This window comes from Rhipicephalus sanguineus, chromosome 4 (assembly GCF_013339695.2).
Source record: "Rhipicephalus sanguineus isolate Rsan-2018 chromosome 4, BIME_Rsan_1.4, whole genome shotgun sequence".
NCBI lineage: Eukaryota > Metazoa > Arthropoda > Arachnida > Ixodida > Ixodidae > Rhipicephalus > Rhipicephalus sanguineus.
Window position 1 is genome coordinate 133,335,778 of NC_051179.1, and position 8,366 is coordinate 133,344,143.

Below are 8,366 nucleotides of genomic sequence, written 5' to 3' on the forward strand. Positions count from 1 at the left end.
CTGTTGAAATCTGCAGACATTCCTCTGTACTCAAGGTGCATTCGTCCTCGTCAGCTGAGGTTGCTTTTGGCCGTCCTGCTCGGGTCAGGCTGTCAGGGTTGTCTTCGCGGCGATATGCAGGCATTAACAATACCACTTAAAGCGGAATACGTATGGCTAGTTACTCCAGCACTTTCTGGCAAATGCCTTGTCACCATAGGCGTGCGCAGGGTTCCCCATAGGCGTGCGCAGGGTCATCGCGGCGCCCCCCTCCCTATTAAGTCAATGTATGGGGCAGACTTTGCGCCCCCCTCTTAGGTTATTGGTAGGCGGTCGCTCCCCTGTCACCCCCCCCCCCCCACTGCTCACGCCTATGCTTGTCACACATTGTTACGGCTTGTTATTAGATGCGAAGTATCTTATGGCGGAGTTCAATCCGGTGGTGGTGGTGGTGGTGTGCGGCGTGACCACCCATACTGCGCATGCGCATACCCTCTCCCCCTCCACTCTCCCCTCCCCCTTTCCGCTCTTCTGAAACGCGGGCTAGACATGCCGAAATTCTCTCCTGCGCAACGCCGCGATGAGCACCAGCGCATGCCCGTCCCCTCCCCCTCTCTCTCCTCTCCTATGCTTCCCCCCTCTCGCACACCTGCCCTACTGCGTTCCCCGCTCGCCCTGTGAGAATTAACGGCCAGGCTAGAGGGAAGACAAGACGCGCGTAGCGTTACTCTTCGGGTTCCACGACGCGAGGTCGGTAGCATGCCCAAAGAACGCCAGCGGAACGCGATCGTGCAAGTGCTCCGGCTTCGCATCGCCTCATGCTCCCCTTTAGCGGGAAATGCTGTAATTTTTTCTCTCAACGAGCGCTCCGCCCGGAATGGCTGATCCAGAATGAAGACCACAGAAATAGATTCGCCCTTCTATAGCAATTTATACTGCTACAAGACAGAGGTGGGCGTTACCTTTTGTGTCCAAACCATTAAATAAGGCGAGCGAGGATGCGTAGCAGTGAGAAAGTTTTTCGTAAGAGACAGTAGGATTGGGCGTGTTGGTATAACATGACAAAGAGTGCTTAACAGCGCAAACGACCGGAGGGGATAGAAGAGACGAGACAGAGCGCTGTAAAGTTTTTCGCACATGATCAAAGCATCAAGTTATGAGCAGTTCGCCAGCAACACGTTATACGCTATCCCATCCGGAGGGGCGTCTCCTCTGGGCAGCGGTGGAGGCCAAGTGGAGCCACCTGTCAAACACCGACATATAATTTAGCTGTTTCATCACTCTGCCGTGCCTTGTAGCAGCTGTCGTGGTTACAGAGGAGAAGTATACGGTTACCAATGTCAAGCCACGTCAATGCCACCAATGTCAATGTCACGACAAAACCTGCGTGGAAAAGACGGAGAGTACACAAAGCACTTGTTTTTGGTTCTTGACCGCTCTTCATTCTTCTTTTAATAAAAACTGGATGGTATCATCCCGTGGTCCTTCCTGTTCTGGTGAACGCCCAATGTGGCTCGAGCGCCTTAGTTTTGATTGTTAGTGAAGTGAGTGAAAAAGTCTTTATTTGATTATCCGGCGGACGACTATACTAGCCCCGCGACAGGAGCGTCATCGCGATGGGCCACACATTACCTCGGCGTGACGTCCTCTACTCGGCGAAGAGCCCTCGCTACTCCTGCCTTCTTCTGGCACCCGTGCCTGACCCTGTGTTGGGGGGCTAGCGAGAACGTGGCGCTTTAGCTCGGGCGCTACTTTTGGAGGGCAGCCGAAAATCCACTGGACGGCCCGTGTCTGCTCTTGCCGTTGGTCGCTTCCCGCGGCGGCCGCAAGCCCCGGCGTGATGATCCTCACTGTCCTTGCCTCGCTTGGATTCTGTTCACAATCTTACAAAATTTGGGCCGCAGTAGCTCTTTCCGATCCACACACGCGACACAATTCACTTGCATATAAGCTAGAACACATGTGCTTCATGAGCACCGGCATGGGTAGCGACCCAGTGTGCAGTTGCCAGAACGTCACCGCTTTGCTTCGGGTCAGGCCCGGGTGAGGCAGTGGCATAGTCCTGAGCCCTAGTCTGTACCATTTCAGCACTTCACCGTACTCTGTCATCCTGTCTTTGGCCTCGCACTACCACTCCTCCGGCGAGTCGGCCGGTTGGGCGGCGCGGTATGTGAAACCTCGCACCCCCTCGTTGGCCGTCTCGTTGTGATTCGCGTTGCCTACCCATGTGGGCCGGGAACCACTTGATTGTCACTGTTCTGTCCGCTAGGTTCACCGCGCGAAGCACCCGCACTGCTGCCACACATAGCCCCGCCGTGGTGGTCTAGTGGTTATGGCGCTCGACTGCTGACCCGAAGGTCGCGGGATCGAATCCCGGCCGCGGCGGCTGCATTTTCGATGGAGGCGAAAATGTCTGAGGCCCGTGTACTTAGCTTTAGGTGCACGTTAAAGAACCCCAGGTGGTCGAAATTTCCGGAGCCCTCCACTACGGCGTCTCTCATAATCATATCGTGGTTTTGGGACGTTAAACCCCAGATATTATTATATGCTGCCACACATACTCTGCCTCTGGCGTAGCTCCACACCGCGGTTCTGGAATTACTCAGCACGGTCGTGCATCCGGGGTCGGCAAGGGCCAGGGCGATGGCTACCTCCTCGGCCCGAGTGGTGCGCCATGATAAAACATCGCTAACAGTAAGCATTTAATCCTTTGTAAGGGGTCCGCGGCGCGGCACGTGAGCGCAGAGTTTTGAAGCCGTGGCATGCACCACTACGCCGGCGCCACCAAGAACCTCATACAGTCGAATCCCTCATAACGAAATCGTGTGGGAAGCGATCTTCCTTCGTTGTCGTGAAAATAGAGAAATACGCACACTAATTACTTCTCACAGCCAAAATTTATTTAAAGTCGCTGATATTGCTCTGGTTCACGTTGCTTTGATGAAGCTTTACGGCTGGAGCCTCACAGTTTAATAAACTGTGCCTAAATTCGTCGCCATCGTGGGCGCCGAGCAAAGTGCGAATGATGTCAAAAGCATCAAGAACTTTGCGAGAACTTGTATTTCATGCGTTTTCTTGATTTCATCACTCTCGTCGTCACTCTCAGATTCTTTTCGAACACTTTCGATGATAGCGTCAATGATAGCCCGGCCGCAAGCAGTTAGGCAGTGTACACTATTCCTGTCGGCATGACAACATTACCTGGGTGTCGTCACTTGAAACAGCATGTGCTGACGTGGTTACCAACGGAGGCCTTCGCAAAATAACTGTTGTCAGCGAAAAAAAGAAATCTTGTTACTATCATCATCATCCAGCCGAACGTAAACAGCAATGGTCGCACGGATGCTTGTTGGCGCAAAAGTATGTACCCGACTTGTCAAATCAGCGGTGCAGCAATTTTCGCACTTCTAGCTTCCCACCTAGCTCATGGGTTGAAAAAAAAAATGTTGCGGATCAGTACCTGAAACTCGTTATTGCGGGCGACCTCATCGCTGTCGAGAAAGAGCAAACGCATTGAACTCTATGGGCGTCTGCCGGGGACGCCAGATTTTTTCGTTCCCGCGAGACTTTCGTTCTTGAGGGCTTTCGCTATAGAGGGGTTTAACAGTACCATGGTTGTATACGGGATGCACTCATCATACGTCACGAGCCCTCTCCCGCTCACTGTATAAAACAATGCATCAGCTCGCTTTAACGAGCACTCACCTGAGGCGCAAGAAGCGCCGGCAGCCATGCGCACCAAATATCGCGTTGCAATCGCCCAGCTCTGTAACCAAACGAGGGCACATACACAACGTTAACCTGAACCGCTTATGAAAATGATTTAACGAAAGAGAAGACAACACAGGACATTACAGAATGGAGACGCAAAATAAATGAAATGAATCGGAAGATGGGACCGCCAATGTTCCCTGGTCGGGTGAGCCCAGGAGTGTCGTCTTCACGAAGTTGCCTCTGCTAGAGAGCATTACAGTGTTAGCCAGAGCTGCTTATGCTCAAAGCGGTGAACACCGAACATCCTTTTAGAGCGCAGCTCCTAGGCGCCCGTTCCTGCGCTGAGCGGCGTCGCCGTCGGCGTCGATGGCGTTACCGAGCCAACGAATATGTGCCACAGGAATTGCGCAAGCCCAGTTACCGTGTACAGTTAATATAAATAATTATGTAAAATTAATAGAATTAATGCCGGGTACAGAAGGTGCGAGTGTCAAACAAAAATTAACAAGTGAAAATGAAAGAGAGAGAGACAGTAAGAAAGAAAGAGATAGAATAAACAGAGAGCAAAACAGAAAGATAGAAAAAACAGAGAAATAAATAGAAAGAGACAGAACGATATAGAAAGAAACAGACACGAAAAAGAGATATAAGAAAGACACAGCAATAAAGAAACAATAAAAACAAAAAAACATGATTGATCCCTCTGTCATAGGAATCGGAATAACACGAAAGTGAAACGTGCCCTTACAGAAGTAACTGAATGTTTACTGTGCGTTGATATAAGAGAGTTTGCACAATGTATATTGATGTCTGGCAGCTATAGCACAGTTTAACGTGGATGTGCCCACTTCGATCATTGGTGGTACCTCTCCATCCCGACGACGAACGTCCCTGCTAAATGATTAAACAAACCCATGTGATAGCTGTACGAGTTAACGGTGAAAGCGTAATCAGAGAACTAGGTGGGATAGCCAGAAGAGCGTCGCATATTGGACGCTGAACTTGGTCGCCATCCCGCGGCATGTTAACATGATATTGAACTCCGCGGCCGGACTAGAGGGAAACGCAAAGCGCGTCGTGCCGCCCCGGTAGCCAGGCCGCGATGTTTCTAGGGGCGTGCGCGTGAGCGGGGAACGCGGTGTAAGGCTACAGCCAGGTGAGGCAGGCGCGCGTCGCAGAGCTATGAGCGAGGCCGAAGCTCTTACGACACTTGGCTTAAGTCGCCACCTCGCGGTGTGTTAAGGCATTGACAAAATTGAACTTCTATTGAAAATGCGCCGAATGGGAGGGACGTGTAACGCGTTGCAGGGCTAATCGCTGAGGCCGCAGTAATGACGAATTACTTTACTTTACCGCTCCCAGAGGGCAACGCCGCCCCGCCGACTGGGAGAGTGGTAGATATAAAAGGCGCGTTTGTAAAGCTTGTAGAGTCTGTGACCGTGGCGCAGTGGATTGCGTGCCCGGCATCTGCGGCCGTATAGTTGCGGACCGAGCGGTCGTGGGTTTGACGCCCATTGACGGAATTTTTTTCTTTGCCATCTGATCGTGTATATTTTTTCGACGACATTTCCGTGACGGAAATACGTCATTGAAGTCTTGGTGGACCCCGGCATAAAACACTTTCGTGTTAAAAACCACGCCTTATCCACGAAGTGAATGGTGATTGAGGAGCTGGCTCGCAGATAATCGGATAAACAGTGAATGCTCCGTACAGTTCCTTTACTGTCATATAAAGACGTCATACGTTGTTATAGTAGCGATTGTGGTCAGGTTGTTGTAGAACCACAAGCAGTCTCAGACCTTGCAGCTGTGGCAGAACGTGTGGTCGAGGAATTCGCGCGTCGGCGCCACCAACTTCAGGTAGCGACCGCTTTCGACGCTTGGCCGCTGCATCCCGCGCCCGTATCTCTTCGAGATTCTCTTGTCACCTCCGCGCTGCTTCGGCTTCTCGAGCTTGTATCTCGGGGTCCGCACGACGCTGACGTCTCTCTGAGGCCTCGCGAGCTCTCACCGCAAGGTCTTCGCGGCGAGCCCGCGCTGCTGCCTTGCGAGCCCTCCGCTCCGCCGCCTTCTCGTCTTCGTTCACATTATCAGTATCGAAGCGCACTGCCGGAGTGGAGCGAGCGCCGCACGCTACAGCTGGCAATGCTATATGTGGTTTTGCCTGCGTTATTATCATCATCAAGGCTCTCGAAGAAAACAAGGAAGACGGCTTCTCTTTCGCGCGAGCTGCGCCTGTAGTGGTCGTCTCTTGAATTAAGGTTACGCTTACGGCGTGGGACTTTGGGCCAGCTTAACCTGGCGAACCAGCTCCTAAAAAGAGAAACAAAGAGAAACAAAGAAAGAGAGAGAAAATGGAAGAAACGAGGTGGAAAGAGAGCGAACACGAAGTCTTCCATATCACGGTCCATTGGCATCTAACATCGCTTTCTTCCTCCGTCACGCGCGCTGGCCCCTAGGTCGGAGCTCGTGTGCATCATGGTGTGCGCTTGCAGAGCTGGCGGGTGCACTGCGGCTGCTTTCGCTTGCGCAGTGGGGCTGTCGGCGTTTGGCTTGGTTCGCGACGCCTGCAATGCACAGAGCGGTGCGTGTAGCACACGAGCGCTGGCAGTTTCTGTGGCAATATGCAAGTAATGTTAGATTGCTACAACTGCGGATAGGCAAGACTTCAAACAAAGTTGGCGTTGCCTCAATACGAAGCTGCGCTCAGAATTGGCATCAGGGAGTATCGTAATCGTAGGTGATTTTTCTGCCATTGGCGTCACTTAGAAAGCGAACTTTCACAAGCTGGCAGCTGAAGAATAAACCCTCACATGGCTTGAGGTAGCGCGCGTGCGTTTATTCGTATGTTTATTTTAAGTAGATTACAGTAATTGTGTTGCTAAAAATACTACATTGTGTAGTATTGGACGTGACGCCAGCAGGCAGAGAAAGTGTGTTCTAAACTAGCCGCCATGGCTACGATCGACGCTGACTAACACTGTCAGGTTTAAATGCACAGTCATGTCCCATGACGTGGACGGGGGGATTGAGCTGCCATAGCTCAATTGGTAGAGCATCGGACGCGTTATTAGAAGGTTACAGGTTCGGTCACTGCCGGCGGCAAGTTATCTTTTCGTGCACTTTACTTTCTTCGCATTTGTATCCTAATTACTAAAAATAAAATCCCCTGTACTTGGCATTAGTGTCTGTTAGTTCTCATAACATTGTACGATGGAACCCGCGGCCTGTGGGCACTAAACGCACAGCATTCTGCAAATGGAAAGACATACTTGAATGTAACGACATTGCTCTTCTACACAAACACCATGAAGCTTGTGCTCTATTGCAACAGTTCCTTCTTGTCCTTGCAGTTGGATCATGTGCCTTGTTTGTAGTACTACTAGAAATAACATCAACAAACTACGCACATGTGGGTATCCCCGGATTCCCAAAATACAATAGAGGTACTGCATAAACGGTTAGGAGGTGAACGGTAACGATGAGAAATGTTGCCAACAATGCGAATAGCTGGACATCGTGGATAAAGAATTCGTCTATCATGAATGCTGAACCACATTTCGGTCACACAAAGGGGATTGACACATAACAATAATCGCGGCATACTAAATATTCACGAGCGTGAAGCTATATTCATGAACACCTCTCAACAAGAAATGGCAGGAACAGGGGTACTCGCGGCTACGAAAGGAACGCGAAATTATCCTGCCTATCCTAAAATGATGGAAGTCTTGTATCACCCAAGAAAACTTTATTGAGGTAATTTGTAAGGGTACACTGCGAAGAAGCACTGATGGTGAATCACATTTCAATAACACGTGCTTCATTTGAGAAACACAGATCGCTCGTAGGAAAAAAGCAAATCATTGATACCATCATAACAAGCCCCTGTAACCACGCAAAAAGTGCTTAGGTTTTTCGAGACCGAGAGTCTTGTAAATTATGTGCCAACACTGAATTGCAGTTTACACTACCTTTTACTATGATATAAGCACTCGGTTTGCTGCTGAGTTTGCGATTACTAACGCACTTTATTTATAAGCAACGTTCGTGAGGAATATTGTTCTTAACAACAAGCCAACTGAGGAATTATCGTCGATTAAAAAGTGTTAAGAGCTGCTGGCTTTGTAAGAGAGCATAAAGTGATTATTTATCGTGAATAAAGACGTTTAAATTCAGCCGTGAGCGCCTTTCACGTGCATTAGTGCTTTTTTTTCGGTCCAAATGTTACAGAGTTCACAACACGGTGAACTGTTATTGCAGGCGTAGGGGTTGTGCAATTTGTGCTACCACATTCCAGTCACTAACTCCGCGACAAAGACTACAGTGGAAGCGCCAAGCGACAGGGCCAGAAATATAAAGAAAAAAGCAAACTCGGAAAATTGTTGGGAGTGTGCCTCCATCTTTGAGTCGTGCGAATTCCTGTGGCCGAGCTCGCAAACAAATAACTCCTTCGGTGGTTGTAGCAAAGAAGTTTCAAGTATTCGGCGGATGAAATTATGGTATGCCTTTGCGTGTGGGTAATTCCTGCGAACCGCAGTTGTCAGCAAGACCAAATTTAGCCTCTCTGTGGACTCTACAATTCCTTGCTTCGCTGTTCTTGTGATGCACTCAGGCCACTTGTATTCGAAGCAGACGCGGTCCTTTCGTTGAGCGCATGCCAGGCAGCTGGC